This window comes from Neofelis nebulosa, chromosome 1 (assembly GCF_028018385.1).
Source record: "Neofelis nebulosa isolate mNeoNeb1 chromosome 1, mNeoNeb1.pri, whole genome shotgun sequence".
Classification (NCBI taxonomy): domain Eukaryota; kingdom Metazoa; phylum Chordata; class Mammalia; order Carnivora; family Felidae; genus Neofelis; species Neofelis nebulosa.
The window spans coordinates 222,405,451-222,421,524 of record NC_080782.1 but is presented as its reverse complement, the minus strand read 5'-3'; positions in this window follow the sequence as shown (position 1 = coordinate 222,421,524).

Sequence of the window (16,074 nt, the reverse complement as noted above, 5' to 3'; positions counted from 1 at the left end):
AGGAGGGACTAGTGACTAGCAGACCTAGTCAGGGGCCCAGCAGAAGACCCCAGGGGCAAGAGAGCCAACAGAGCCTTTATTAAGACTTTCCTTCCCACCCCCCACCCCCCACCCCCCGAACCTGCTGCTGCTACCTCAGCCTTAGATGTCCCTACCACTCTTGTCATCCACTGGTGACTTTTTACTGCTTGATGTATTCTGAAAGGGAAGGCACTTTCTTTTCTCCCCTTGTCTCTCTCTCGGGATGGTGGATTTCACAGCCGCTCCAAAGGAGTATTTAGGACAGTATAGGAGCAAGTGTTTTAATTGTTTACTACCTCTTCATTGAGGGAGTCAGACACATTATAAAAACAACAGTGGTAACTATAACTACATGTAATTAACTGACTGCTGATGTCTACACTGGGAGGCAAAAGCAGAGTTTTCCACCAAGAGACAGTCTTCTGTGCCAGAAACACTAACAAATGTTAATTTGACGTTTTATGTCCTAGAATTTGTACTCTGAGGCTGTCCAGGTAATATTCTCTAACTCCTTCCTGCAGTCATCCATACATTCACATACCCATCCACCCATCCACCCACCCACTCACTCATCCACTCATCCATCCATCCATCCATCCATCCATGCTGCCAACAGTTCAGAGTCCACAATGCAAAGCTGTGGACAGGTGTACCTGGCCAGGGCTCTGCCCACAGGACATTTGTGATTGATTCATAGGAAAAATGGCACCAAAAGCATATTAAGAAAACTCTCTCCAGTGAAGGTCATGCTCATCCAAAAGATGCTAGTTCTTTCTGGAGTTTTTGTTGGTTTTATGGCAATTCTTTTTAAGAGGATTAGAGTGATTAGAGAACCAGCGAGGAGCCTGGGATTCATATCCTCTCTTGTTTCGCTAACCAATGCTGAGCCCGTGGACAAGGCCACTGGCTTGTGTGTTTGTAAACTAAGGAACGTGGGCTCCTTTTCTAGCTCTGCCGGTCTCTCATGTCATAGGCTGGTGTCATCACTGCAGCAGCCTTGCAAATCCTCTAATATCTCGCCTGCCCACACCAAAGTTTACCAGGCATAATGCTGTCCTTGTGCAAGAGGAACTGTATTGAGGCCCCTGGAAGGGAGACGTCAGGGCTGAGACGGCCTCCCTGCCCCCACACCTTGCACATTTGTTCTCTGGGTTAGTAGACACAGGGAGGCCATCTGTCTCTGAAACCCTCCCTGGGCCCTTTGCTCTTCTAAAATCTTTGTTCAAACATCTCATCACAAATATCTCAGTAAATATTATTGGGTGTCATGGAGAGTGAAGACACTTGGGAAAGAAAGTCATAATAGAAGAGCAGAAAGTCAGGGCGCCTGGGTGGCGGTTAAGCATAGGACTCTGGATTTCAGCTCAGGTCATGACCTTACAGTTCATAAGATCGCGCCCCACGTCAGGGTCTGTGCTGACAATGTAGAGCCTGCTTGGGATTCTCTCTCTCCTTCTCTGTCTGCTCCTCCCCACTTCTCACTTCTTTTCTCTCTCAAAATAAATAAACATTAAAAAAAGAAGAGCAGAAAGTCTACAGAGCAATTCCTATGCCTTGGGTCAAGCTGATGGAATCCAACCTACAGGTCTTGGCACCCTTTCCTTCTCTCCATTCCTGGCTGAGCACCTGTCCCTAGCCATCATGTCCAGTGTCCTCACCCTGCCCGTCAAAGCTGCGAGCAGGAGAGTACAGTGGTCAGAGGGAGGCAGGACAAGAAGCAAAGGGCTGGCTCTAACCGTCACTGGTCTCCAAGCCCAGTGTCCTTGTCTGCCCAATGAGGATAGTAATATCCAGTGCACAGGATTCCTACTGGGCACATGAAATGATGGGTGTGAGACACGGGCACGTGACATGTGCTAAATATGTTTTGTAAAGAGAGTTACCTTTCCTGGGCACCTATCCTACCTCCAAATACCATCATATGGGGTTGTTAGAATTTAACATATATACTGGGGGGAAGATAGCACTGGTCTAAAACCCTTCCTGGCTTCTCTTTGCACTGAGGAGAGGGACTGTGCCTGTCTCGTATTCCCAGCATCTGGCAGAGTCTGGCACAAAGCTCCTTCGAAGTTCATGTCATCAGACTAAAAACCTGCTCTTATCTTCCAGCTTCTTTATTGCTCCTTGTTCCTTAATGCCTTGAGTATTGAACTCACTATCTTCGTTTTCACCAACCACTTCTGTCACTATTTGGGGGGAATGATCCATCTTACACCTTGGGCTCTCGGTTTCTTGACCTCCACACCTCAAATGGTCTTCAGTTTTCCACTCTGGAGGTCAGATGCTTGACCTTGTCATCCCCTCTAAACCTCTATTTCTAGCCCCTCACTTCCTGACCTCCTCCTCTCTATTTAGCTGATTGCTTCTTAAATTTTAAATTAAAAAAATTTTTTAATGTTTCTTTATTGTTGAGAGAGAAAGAGAGACAGAGAGATAGACTGTAAGCAGGGGAGCGGCCAGAGAGCAGGAGACATAGAATCCGAAGCAGGCTCCAGGCTCCGAGCTGGCAGCACAGAGCCCAATGTGGGGCTCGAACCCATGAACCATGAGATCAGGACCTGAGCCAAAGACAGACGCTTGACCAACTAAGCCACTCAGGTGCCCCTAGCTGATTGCTTCTAATGCTCCCTTCCCAGCGATTCTTTGACCTCATCCAGGCCCATGATTCCTTGGCCCTATCATTTTTTTCATCATCTGATCATATCTGTTTTTCACTTCCTACTTAGCCCAGACTGCATTAAGTGGTACATCATTAAAAAATGCTTCCTCGGGGCGCCTGGGTGGCGCAGTCAGTTAAGCGCCCGACTTCAGCCAGGTCACGATCTCGCGGTCCGTGAGTTCGAGCCCCGCGTCAGGCTCTGGGCTGATGGCTCGGAGCCTGGAGCCTGTTTCCGATTCTGTGTCTCCCTCTCTCTCTCTGCCCCTCCCCCGTTCATGCTCTGTCTCTCTCTGTCCCAAAAATAAATAAAAAACGTTGAAAAAAAATTAAAAAAAAAATGCTTCCTCATGGAGTGCCTGGATGCCTCAGTTGATCAAGCCTCTGACTCATAGCTTCGGCTCAGGTCATGATCTCAGGGCTTGTGGGTTCAAACCCTGCATCGGGCTCTGTGCTGACAGCATGGAGCCTGCTTGGGATTCTCTGTCTCCCTCTCTTTCTGCCTCTCCCCTGCTCACACTCTGTCTCTGTCTCAAAAATAAGCAAAAAATTTTGTTTCCTCATGAATTGCTTCCTCATAAATACCACTAGCTCGTTGGCTCTGTCTTCATTCTTGATGAAACCCAACTATCGCCTTACTCCATCCCTGTACCCGAGTGTACCAGCTGCGGTGACTGTCCTCACTTCAATGGATGGCTACAAACCTCAAAAGTCCCTACACACTGCCCACAAATCTTCCATATATCCTACATCCCTTTGTACTTAAAAGGTGGTCCTAGACCAACAGTGCAGGCCTCACCAGGGAGTTTGTCACAAATGCAGCAGCTCAGGGGCACCTGAGTGGCTCAGTCGGTCAAATGTCTGACTTCAGCTCAGGTCATGATCTCACGGTTCATGGGTTCGAGCCCCGCGTCGGGCTCTGTGCTGACAGCTCAGAGCCTGGAGCCTGCTTCGGATTCTGTGTCTCCCTCTCTCTGCCCCTCCCCTGCTCGCGCTCTGTCTCTCTCTGTCTCTCAAAAATAAATCAAAATGTTAAAAAAACAAATGCAGCAGCTCAGACCCCACTCAGACTTACTGAAACAGGATCTGCGTCTTAACAAAGTCACTGGGTGATTCATTTCCACATTAAAGGTTTTGAAGCGTTGTCCTAAGTGGCTTGCTTTCTGGATTGCCAGAAACTCCCTCGTCATCTTCACGTCTTCAACCTGCTTCCATCTGTGTCGCATCCTGTCTTCCCTCCTGTTAGGATGGGAGAAGGGTCCAGTCTGTCGGAGGCAGATGCCTTTCTTTAGCCTCTGGATTTCATCCCTCTCTCTCCTGCATCCCTGAATCATGAACTGTTCCTTGGCTACAGGACATATCCTAATCCTAGTCCCCGTGTCAAAAGTCTCTCCCCTGATCCCACATCCTCCGCAGACTGCCCACTTCTTGGCTTCCCTGCAAACTCCTGGGCCCCCTTTCCTCTGATATGCTCATGGCTCACTCTGTCTCTTCATTTAGGTCTTTGCTCAGATGCTGCTTCAGGAGAGAGGCCCTCTCTGACCACCCTTTGTAGAATAACACACACTTTATCTTTAATTATCTTTATGACACCTTCCACCATCTGGTGTGTCTATTTCCTTGGTGTCTGTCTCCCCACACTGGAACGTCAGCTCCAGGGAACAGGGTCTTTTCCTATTTTGTCTACGGCCGAGTCCCCAGGGCCTGACAGTCGCTCCTGCTGCCTAGATGAGGAGGGACTGGTGTGGAATGCCACATGCTAGAGAGAGACAGGAGGCTACGAAGGAGGCGCTCAGAAGGGCAAGACCTCAGAGACCTCCACGTTCTACAAGAGGCGATGGCTCAAACAACACTCTCTTTTTCCGTCTTCATCGCTTTCTTAGTCAGAGTTCAGGTGTTGCAAGGATACTGAAATACTCCGGTTCTCTCAAGTAAGAAGGAGGAAGACGGTTCCCATAAGAGTAAGCAGAATCTCGATGAATCGCCTGGGGGAGGCTCAGAGGGACCTCAGAGACTTTGGAATGTCACCTGATGGCCTCCGGGGTTCTCCCCTGGGCATATTCCTGGACTGGTGTGGGGCCTGCTACACCGAACAAGCCTGACCTGCGTGTAACTAACAGGATTGCAGAAACAATGGTGCGTGGCTTCCGAAGCTACGTCATAAAAGACATAGAAGGGACGCTTCTATGGGAAGCTCCCATAGAAGGGAGCTTCTATGTTGCTCCCTTTTGGGCCACTTGCTCGAGGGGAAGCCAACGGCCATCACTGGGGTCCAAGAGGGGAGGCACTGAGGCCTCCTGCCCAGAACCAGCACTGCTTGCCAACCGGAGGGTAAGCCCTCTTCCATGTGGACCCTCCAGCCCTCGTCAAGCCTCTCTCTTCTCTGCCGTGCCTTTCTCTGGTCCCTTGCTTTCTGTGGCCAAATGCTCTGCTGTCTATGCCATTCTCCCACTTCTTTCTGCAGATGGCCTTTTCGGCTTACTTTTTAATATGCAAATGGTAAAAACTGGTTGCCAGTTGTTGGGCTCCACAGGAAGTTGGCCAACCTTTTCTATAAAGGGCCAGGTAGTAACTACACGAGGCTTTGCAGGCCCTCGCTTTCTGTTGCAACTAGTCAACCCAACTCTGCCTTTGTGGTGCAGGAGCAGCCTTGAGCAACGCCTGAGAGAAGGGGTGGAGCCCTGTTCTAATAAATATTGTATTCACAAAATCCAACAGAGGGCTACATTTGGCCCAAGGGCTGTGGTTTGCCAACCCCTCGTCTCCGAGACCTTACAGCTCCAGAGCCCAACAGCATCTGATGAGTTCAGGCTGAGGCCGGTATCCACTCTGGGCAAATCGGTTTTGTCTGAACAGGCAGCAGGGAGACCACATGGGTTAAGGGGAGAACAGGGACAGGTTTGACAAGAAAGGAATGTGGCTGGTCAGGAGATAATGCACACCTTTAGCATCACTGCAGTCAATTCGTTAATGTTAATTGACCATCTACTGAGCATTTTGACAGAATCTGGGAATGTAAGGATGACTGATACATGCTTCCCAATAATAGCTATTGTGTCTCTTACGCTTAAGTGTGCCAGGCTTGCAGCTGAGTATACAAACCATCTCATGTAACCCTCAAAGCAACATTATGAGGAAGCTAAAGTTCAGAGAGGTTAAGTAACTTGTCTAAGGTCACACAGCAACAGAAGGCCAAGCTGCCTGCTCTAAAACCAGGGTTCTTAACCCTTATGACTCCTGCAAGTCGGTGCTGCCTCCTAGGTTCCTGAAGGATTTCTGCCCTCCAAAGGGCCCATCGTCTCCTTAGACTTTATTTTTTATGTGTAAACTCTGTTTGCTTGGGGCCTTTTTGGTAAATTGGTTTGGAATCCCTTTTCTAAAAGTCTTTTTGCTGTTGATAAGACTAATTATGTACTCATGACCTCAGTTGTTAATAAAGTGACTCTACAATTAAAAATGACTTTGGAGGGAGCCCTGTTAGCTGGAGAGAGGCTGCACCTGGCCAACTTCCTCATGTTCAGGATTTGTGGGCCACTTATAGACTGGCGGCCGTTGAGGTCTGCAGCTGCTGTGGCTTATCGCAAAGGCACGTGTAGGATCATAGTTGAGGCGCTCAGGGATTCGGCCCTGGTTAGTTTCTCTCCATCTCTAAACTCTCAGAAATGGCAACGTGAGAAACATTTTAATGGTCCATTTGCATTATTATTCAGCAAATTAGAAAGCAAATTGCAGTAATTTCTCAGAAGATGCTCCTTATTCCTTTAATCATGAAACTTTTAAATTTTTTTTAAGTTAGAAAACAAATTTTTAAAGGAGCCAGTTAGACACATTAGAATTTAAATCCTGGCAATTACTGTGTTTCTGTTCAAGTTCAAATCCCCATTAATAACATTTATCAAAACACAACACACACACACACTATCCCCAAACACTACTGTTTTGTATTAACACTATTCTGATTCTATAATTCTGAAATTACAAATTAATAACAAATCATTATATAATACCATTCCTTTTTTTTTTTTTTTTTTTAGGTTTGACAATGGAATCGTTCTGTTTCAAAACAGAGTCCTCGTCTTGTAGAGACTGTGGTAGATTAAAACGCCCAGCCACAGGACTTGTGGTTCCTCTTATCAAGGGAAGGAGCCCCCTTCCTACCCCTTTCACCTGGGCAGACCTCGTGATTTGTTTAGGCCAGTAGAATGAAGCAGAAGTGAGGCTGTGTGGGTTCCGAAGCCCGGACAGTAAAGGGTCTCGTAGTTTCTGCTTCCGCCCTCTCCATACGCTGCCAGTGCCACGTAAGAAGCAGAATTAGACTATTGAATGACGAGATATGACACAGAGAGAGAGCCGCGGTCGACAGCTAGCACCAAGACCGCAGACATGTGAGTGAGACGATCCTAGACCGGCCCACCCCACTCAAGCCACCAGATGCCTGCAGTTGCATGAACCACCACAGGGGAGGCCGTCGGCAGAATCACCCAGGTAAGCCCAGCCTCACTGCAGAAGTGTGAGCAGATCAACGGTTTGTTGTTGTAAGCCACTATGTTTTGGGGCGGCTTGCAGGTAGATAACTGGTACAGAGATAGATACTGGAATATGTATGGATGAAATTACACATCGTCTTGCGCTTGCTTAAAAATAACCTGAGGGTAGGAAGATGGTGAAGGTGTAGATGAAATAAGATCAGCTGCGAGTTAATCGTTGTTGGCGATAGACGGTCCACATGTTGGGGGATTCATTATTCTCTCTCTCTCCCTTCTTACTTTTTAAGTTTTGGGATATGGTTGAAATTTCCCCGAATACAGTTTTGGGAAAAAGAGTCAGGATTGTAATATTGCCACTTGGTTTCAAGTGGAAAATTGCCTTTGTAGTATGGTATAACTTAACCTTTAATGTTGAATATTGGAAGACTCCATGAATGGTCCCCTAAAAAAAATGGAATCAAGACCAAAGGAGTCAGGCCAGGGGCACCGGGGTGGCTCATTCAGTTGAGCGTCCCACTCTTGATTTTGGCTCAGGGCATGGTCTCGCTGTTGTGGCTCCACTCTGAGCATGGACCCTGCTTGGGATTCGCTCTTTCCCTCACTCTCTGCCCCTCCCCCGATTGTGCTCTTGGGCATTCTCTCTCTCTCTCTCCTAAAATAGATAAATAAACATTGAAAACAAAAGAAATCAGGCTAAGAGAATATGGTGCAGAGAAAGGGCAGGAGATGTTGAGTATCGGTTCCCAAGCCATCAGAGATTGGATGAGTGCTGGGAGACTGAAGGAAAATGTGCTTGAGAGCCAAGATAAAAAATTAAATGCTGGGAAAGAAGTTGAAATCCTTTTCAATCCTCTATGTGTTGACCCCTATGCCAAATACAGGAGATAGAACAAGACAAACAGGGTCCCCCCACCCCAGGTCATCAAACCTTCTTATCTGCTTTGGACAACTGTAGTCTCCCACCCTTAGGGGTGGGAACCTCGCATGCCTAAAGAGCCTGGTCAGGTCAATACATGAGTGAGATGACCACAAGGTAGGGAAATTGGCAAAGAGGACAGCATGTGTTCTAGTGAGTAAGAGACAGATGAGGATCCAGAGAGGCATCTAGAAAGGTCACTGCGGCCAAAGGAGCTGGTTCTCCCAATAGGGGCTCTTCCCTCACATTACAATTCTCACATTGCAATAGACTTTGTGTCTGGGCACCAGGAAGCCCAAAATAAACACTGCGTTTTCAGCCTCCTTTATTGCTGGGTGTGGCCATGGATTAAGATTTAGGCAGTGGGTTGTAAAAATAATATGTGCAACTTCCAGGTTATGCCCTTAAAGAGAAGAGTCATACCCCCTCCTTCCTTTTCTTCTCCTTTCAACACCCTGCTGAGGCAGAGTGGACCATATAAAGACAGTAGACACCCAGGGAGGTGACAGGGCCACATTATGACTTTGGGGAGCCCTAGATAACTTTGGCTTTATGGGCCCCTTCTTGCATTAAAAAAAGGTATTAAAACGTCTATTTTACAACTACATTAATATATGGCAAATATAATCCAGGCTGGATTCATTTTTATATATTCATTATTATTAAATTTATTTTCTCTGGTTCTTAATGTAATTAAAACATTTTCATGGGTCCTAAAATTATAACAGGCCCTAAGCACTGTGCCTGCTGCCCCTACTGAGTAAGTCAGCCCTGGATGGTGGGACAATGAAAGAGAAGAACCAGGGTTCTAGGGAACACCAGATAGGACCCCCATGAAAGAGTAAACATCTGCCTTTTTAAAAAAATTTTTTTAGCGGCGCCTGGGTGGCTCAGTCGGTTAAGCGTCTGACTTCGGCTCAGGTCATGATCTCGTGGTTTGTGAGTTTGAACCCCGCGTCGGGCTCTGTGCTGACAGCTCAGAGCCTGGAGCCTGTTTCAGATTCTGTGTCTCTCCATCTCGCAGCCCCTCCCCTGCTCATGCTCTGTGTCTCTCAATAATAAATCAACCTTAAAAAAAATTTTTTTAGTAAAAAATAAATAAAAATAAAATAAATAAATATATAATTTTTTAACGTTTATTTATTTTTTTGAGAGAGAGAGAGAGAGAGAGAGAGAGAGAGAGAGAGAGTGTGTGTGTGTGTGTGTGAGCAAGTTGGGGAGAGGCAGAGAGAGGGAGACTCAGAACCCGAAGCAAGCTCCAGCCTCTGAGCTGTCCGCATAGAGCCCGACGCGAATCTCAAACTCATGAACCGCAAGATCATGACCTGAGCCGAAGTCGGATGCTTAACTGACTGGGCCACCCAGGCTCCCCAACATCTTCCTTTTAAAAAGTTATTGTTATTTCGGTTCTCTCTTACATTCATTTGAACCTGTGTGTCTTCATTAACCCAGCCATTGGACCCAGTGACTGGAGGCCCAGGAGACTCTCTAAAGGGGGTGACATTGTGACAGATGCATAGGAACTGGCCAAGCGAATGGGAGAGGGTGAAGGAGAGCCTTTCAGGCAAGAAAACAGCTTGAGCAAAGGCCAAGAGGAGACACAGTGAGAGGAACCATAAGAACTTCACGTGGCTAGGGTTTTGAATGCAAGGGTGTGTGTGTATGTGTGTGTGTGTGTGTGTGTCTGTGTGTTGAGTATCTGGGTCCTTTGATCTGCTCTTGGGACCGCCCTGATGTTTGGGCACACTCTAAGCTCTTGAACACCAGTGCCTGCCACAGCCAGTGGAACTTGAATGTTGAGATGTCCATGAGGTAACGTCTGCCTCAGAGAAGAGCATATACCTGTTTAAGGCTCAGGCCATCACTGACCAGCTTGGGCCATTGTCACACGAGATTGCAGGACCAGAGTTAAAAGAGCCACCAGCTTTTCCAAGAAGACAGAAATTTGGTTTTGTTTGTGAAACTCCTGACTTATATGTAGGCCATTAACTGGAATTAAAAACAAACACTGGGGGCGCCTGGGTGGCGCAGTCGGTTAAGCGTCCGACTTCAGCCAGGTCACGATCTCGCGGTCCGTGAGTTCGAGCCCCGCGTCAGGCTCTGGGCTGATGGCTCGGAGCCTGGAGCCTGTTTCCGATTCTGTGTCTCCCTCTCTCTCTGCCCCTCCCCCGTTCATGCTCTGTCTCTCTCTGTCCCAAAAATAAATTAAAAACGTTGAAAAAAAATTTAAAAAAAAAAAAAAAAAAAAAAAAAAAAACACTGTTTCTGCTCCACTGGGGCCCTGCTGACAGCTGGCACCCTCTGCTAGAACCACTCACACGCCTCTGTGAGATGCCGCCTTGTCCTCTCCTCAGTCTCCAGGGGAGGTGGTTACTCAGTGTCACAATTCAGAATTGGGGACAGGGCTGGATTTGGAATCTTTAAAAGGCTAAAAACAGTCCTTCTCAAATACTTTGATTCAGTAGGTTTAATAATATTGTTGAATCTCCCCCCCACCCCCCGCATTGTTCTCTCCTTTCATTTTTTTTCCAATGTTTAAAATTGTGGTAAAATTACAAATAACATAAAATTTACCATCTTACCAATTTTTAGGTGTACCGTTCAGTGGTGTTAATTAAGTACATTCACAGTGTTGCTCAAGCGTCACCACCATTCATCTCCAGGACCATTTACATCTTGTAAACTCTGTACCCGTTAAACAATAACTACCAATTTCCCTACTTCCCCAGCCCCCGGCAACCACCATGCTACTTTCCGTCTTTATGGTTCTGATGACTCTAAATAGCTCATATAAGTGGAACCATACCGTATTTATCTTTTTCCTTTTTTTTTTAATGTTTATTTATTTTTGAGAGAGAAAGAGAGAAAGTGTGCATGGGTGTACGAGCCGGGAACGGGCAGAGAAAGAGGGAGACAGAGGATCTGAAGCAGGCTCTATGCTCTCCGTGCAGAGCCTGACCTGGCTTGAACCCACAAACCGTGAGATCGTAACCTGAGCGGAAATCAAGAGTTTGATGCTCAACAGACTGAGCCACCCAGGCACTCCGGTATTTGTCTTTTTCTGTTTATTTCCCCTAGCATAATGTCCTCAGGGTTCATCCATGTTGTACCGTATTGCAGAATTTCTTTCCTTTTTAAGGCTGAATAATCTTCCATTCGTTGTATGTCTATCCCACGTTTTGTTTATCCATTCATTCATCGATGGACACTTGGGTTGCTTCCATGTTTCAGCTATTGTGAATAACACTGCTATGAACATGGGTGTACAAAGACCCTGTTTTAAGTACTGTTGGATGTATACCCAGAAGTGGAATTGCTGGATCATAGGTAATTCTACTTTTTAATGTTTTGAGGAACCTCCCACTATTTTCCACAGTGGCTGTGCCATTTTACGTTCTTACCAACGGTGAACAGCATTCCACATCCTCACCAATACTTACTTTAATGTTTTTCTAGTTTATAGCCAACCTAGGGGGTATGAGGGGTAATATGGGAGTTTTGCTTTGTGTTTCCGTAATGATTAGGGATGTTGAACATCTTTTCATGTACTTCTAGGCCATTTGTACATCTTCTCTGGAGAAATATCTATTGATGTCTTTTGACCATTTTTTAATCAGATTTTTTTGTTGTTGTTGAGTTTTAGGAGTTCTCTATATTGTATATCAATCCCTTATCAGATATATGATTGGCAAATATTTTCTACTATTTTGCGAGGTTTGTTTTTTTTTTTACTCTTTTTACTCTGTTGGTATTATCTTTTGATGCATGACATTTAAAATTTTTCATGAAATCAGAGCACCTGGGTGGCTGAGTCAGTTAAGTGTCCAACTCTTGATTTTGGCTCTGGTCATGATCTCACAGTTCATGGGATTGAGCCCCATGTTGGACCTGTCAGTACAGAGCCTACTAGGGATTCTCTCTCCCTCTCTCTCTGTCCCTCCCCCTGCCTCTCAAAATAAATAAATAAACTTAAAATTTTTTTTCATGAAATCCCATTTGTCTATTTTGCTTGTGTTGCCTTGTGCCTTTGGTGTCATATCCAAGAAATTATCCCCAAATCCTATCATGAAGCTTTTGCCCTATGTTTTCTCCTAAAAGTTTTACAGTTTGAAGTCTTACATTTAGGTCTTTAATCCATTTTGAGTTATGTTTGTATGTGGTGTTAGGTAAGGGACCAATTTTATTTTGTGCATGTGGATATCTAGTTTTCCCAGCACTGTTTGTTGAAGACTGCCCTTTCCCTGTTGAATGCTCTTGCACCCTTGTCAAAAATAATTTTATTATATATGGGAGGGTTTCTTTCTGGGCTATCTATTCTATTCCATTGGTCTATATATCTGTCTTTATGCCAGTACCACACTGTTTTCAAAGCTTTGTGGCAAGCTTTGAAATCAGGAAGTGTGAGGCATCCAAATTTGTTCTTTTTCATGGTTGTTTTGGCTGTTCAGGCAGGGCCCCAAGATTTCATATGAACTTTAGGGCGGGTGTTTCTATATCTGCAAAAAAGCATCATTGAAATTTTGATAGGGAGTGCATTGAATCTGCAGATCATTTTGGGTAGTTTGACATCCTAACCATATTAAGTCTTCCAGTCTATGAACATGGGATCTATCGCCATTATTCATGTCTTCTTTCATTTCTTTTGGCAATGTTTTGTAGTTCTTACTGTACAAGTCTTTCACCTTGTTGGTTCATTCCTAAGCCTTTTGTTCTTTGTGATGCCTTGTAAATAAAATTTTTTTCTTACTTTCAATTTGATATTGTCCATTGTTAGTGTATAGAAATGCAACTTTCTGCAAATACAAATGATTTTTTCATGTTGAGTTTGCATCCTGCTACTTTTCTGAATTCATTTATTAGTTCTAAAGCTTTTTGGTGAAGTCTTTAGGGTTTTCTACATATAAGATCATATAATCTGTGAACAGAGATAATTTTGTCTTCCCTTCCAGCTTAGAAGTTTTTCTTCCCCAATTGCTTTGGCTAGAACTTTCAGTACTTTAATTGAATAGAGGTTGTGAAAGCAGGCATCCTTGCCTTCTTCCCGATCTTAGAGGAAAAGCTTTCAGTCTTTCACCATTGTGTATGTTTTCTGTGGAGTTTTCATGTATGGATTTTATTATGTTGAGATAATTCCTGGGTTTTGGAGTATTTATTATGTTGAAATAATTCCTAGTTTTGTCATGAAAGGTTGTTGAATTTTGTCAAATGCTTCTTCTTCATCATTGGAGATAATCATGTGGGTTTCCTACCCTTAATTCTTTTTTTTTTTAATTTTTTAAATGTTTATTTATTTTTGAGAGAGACAAAGACAGAACATGAATGGGGAAGGGACAGAGAGAGAGGGAGACACAGAATCTGAAGCAGGCTCCAGGCTCTGAGCTGTCAGCACAGAGCCTGACATGGGGCTCGAACTCACTAACTGTGAGATCATGACCTGAGCCAAAGTTGGATGCTTAACTGACTGAGCCATCCAGGCGCCCCCCACCCCCGAATTATTTTAATGTGGTATATTATGTTGGCCAATTTTTTTATGTTGAACCATCCTTGCATTCTAGGAATAAATCCCACTCTGGCCATGAATAAGCTGCTGAACTTGGTTTGCAAATATTTTGTTGAGGGTTTTTGCATCAATATTCATAAGGGATATTAGTCCGTAGTTTCTTTCTTGTTGTGTCTTTGTCTGACTTTAGTATCAGCGTAAGGCTGGCTTCAGAGAATAAGCTAGGAAGTGTTCCTTCCCTCCTTTCAATTTTTTGGAAAAGTTTGAGAAGGATTGAGTTAGTTCTTCTTTAAATGTTTGGTAAAATTCATCAGCGAAGCCATCAGGCCCTGGGCTTTCTTTATCAGATTTTTTTCATTACTGATTTAATCTTCTTACCATTTAGAGGTCTATTCAGATTTTCTCTTTCTTCATGATTTAGCCTTAGTAGGTTTTGTTTTCCTAAGAAGTTATCCATCTTATCTAAGTTATCCAATTTGTTGGTGTACAATTATTCATAGTATTCTCTTATAACCCTTTTTATTTCTGTAGAATGAGTAATAATGTTCCCACTTTCATTTCTGATTTTGGTAATTCAAGTCTTTTTTTATTCGCCCACTTAGCTAAAGGTATATCAACTTTGTTGATCTTTGCAAAGAACCAACTTTTGGTTTAATTGATTTTCTTTTTTCTATTTCATTTATCTCTGCTATGATCTTTATTATCTCTCCCTTTCTGCTGGTTTTGGGTTTAGTTTGTTGCTTTTCTATTTCCTTAAGTTGTTGATTTAGATCCTTCTTGTTTCCTAAGTAAGCATTTATAGCTATAAATTTCCCTCTTATCACAGCTTTCATTGTATGCCATACATTTTGGCATGTTGTGTTTTAGTTTTCATCCATTTCTAAGTATTTCCTGATTCTTCTTGTGCTCTCTTCTTTGATTTATTGGTCATTTAAAAATGTGTTGTTTAATTTCTGTAAATTTGTGAATTTTCCAATTTTCCTTCTGTTATTGACTTCTAACTTCATCCCATTGTAGTCAGAGGAGATACTTTGTATGATATCTGTCTTTTACAATCTATTGAGATTTAATGTGTAGCCTAAAATACGGCATGGCTGTGGGGACCCACTGAGCTATTCAGACATGTGTGAAAACCTGGAAGTCCTCGTGAGTTGCCTATGTTTGGGCAGCCTTTAAAGAATTGGGACAGCTGGACAATTCTAAGGTCCATTCTCCCAAGCAACTCAAAATCCCCAAGAGGATTAATTCCCCAGTGCCCAGAGCAGCAGCTGGCTTAATAGTACAGCCTTGGATTCGTTCTCCTTCCTTCTTGCCTTTACCCAGACACTAGTCCCATTCCTTGGGGTAATTTCCTAAATAAATACCAATAAGTTCTGTTTCTTTTTTTTTTTTTATGTTTATTTATTTTTGAGAGAGAGAAAAACACAGAGAGAAAGAGGGCATGAGGCGGGAGGGGCAGAGAGAGAGGGAGACACAGCATCTGAAGCAGGCTCCAGGTTCTATGTTGTCAGCACAGAGCCTGATGCAGGGCTGGAACTCACAAACCATTAAGATCATGACCTGAGCTGAAGTCTGATGCTTAACCAACTGAGCCACCCAGGTGCCCTCAGTAAGTTCTGTTTCAAAGTCCAACCAGGGAAGCAGAAAGTACTGAGTATTTTATTTTATTTTACTTTACTTTATTTTATTGAAAACAATTTTTTAATATTTATTTATTTTTGAGAAAGGGACAGAATGCAAGAAGGGAGGAACAGAGAGAGAGGGAGACAGAATCCAAAGCAGGTTCCAGGCTCTGAGCTGTCAGCACAGAGCCCGACACTGGGCTGAAACTCACAAACTGTGAGATCATGACCTGAGCCAAAGTTGGACCCTTAACCAACTGAGCCACCCAGGTGCCCTGAAAGCACTTAGTATTTTAAACAGAGGGACTGTATTCAGAGGAATGGTTATATGTGTGATAGAAGAAGCTGAGAAGCCGACAGGGGGCAGAGAGACCAGTCAGAAGCCATGACCTCAAGGCAGGAGGGACTAAGGACAGAGGTGATGCCAGTAAGGCCTGGAGGATGGAAGAATCACAGTGGACCTGTCCAGCAAGAGCGGTAACCATAGAGGAGACGTCTCTGCTGCTGGAGGTGCTGACCTCCACTCTCTGGTTGGCGGAACCCAGCCCAAAGCCAGCCGATATGGGAGCCTGGGAAATACAGCCCGCAGGGATCAGTTCACTGCAGCAGGGCAGAGAGCAGGGACAGGGTAAGGAAGGGATACAGGACAAACTGGTCTGGACTGACACAAAGGAACAGGCAGGAGATTAGGAAGCAAAAGAGACTGAGACTGAATGGCCAGAGAAGTCTAATGGATCAGAGAGCCTGAGTAACTGACCCAGAATTACTTAGTCAGTGGCAGATAGGATGAGAATCTAAAGTTCTTACTTTTTGGGGCGCCTGGGTGGCGCAGTCGGTTAAGCGTCCGACTTCAGCCAGGTCACGATCTTGCG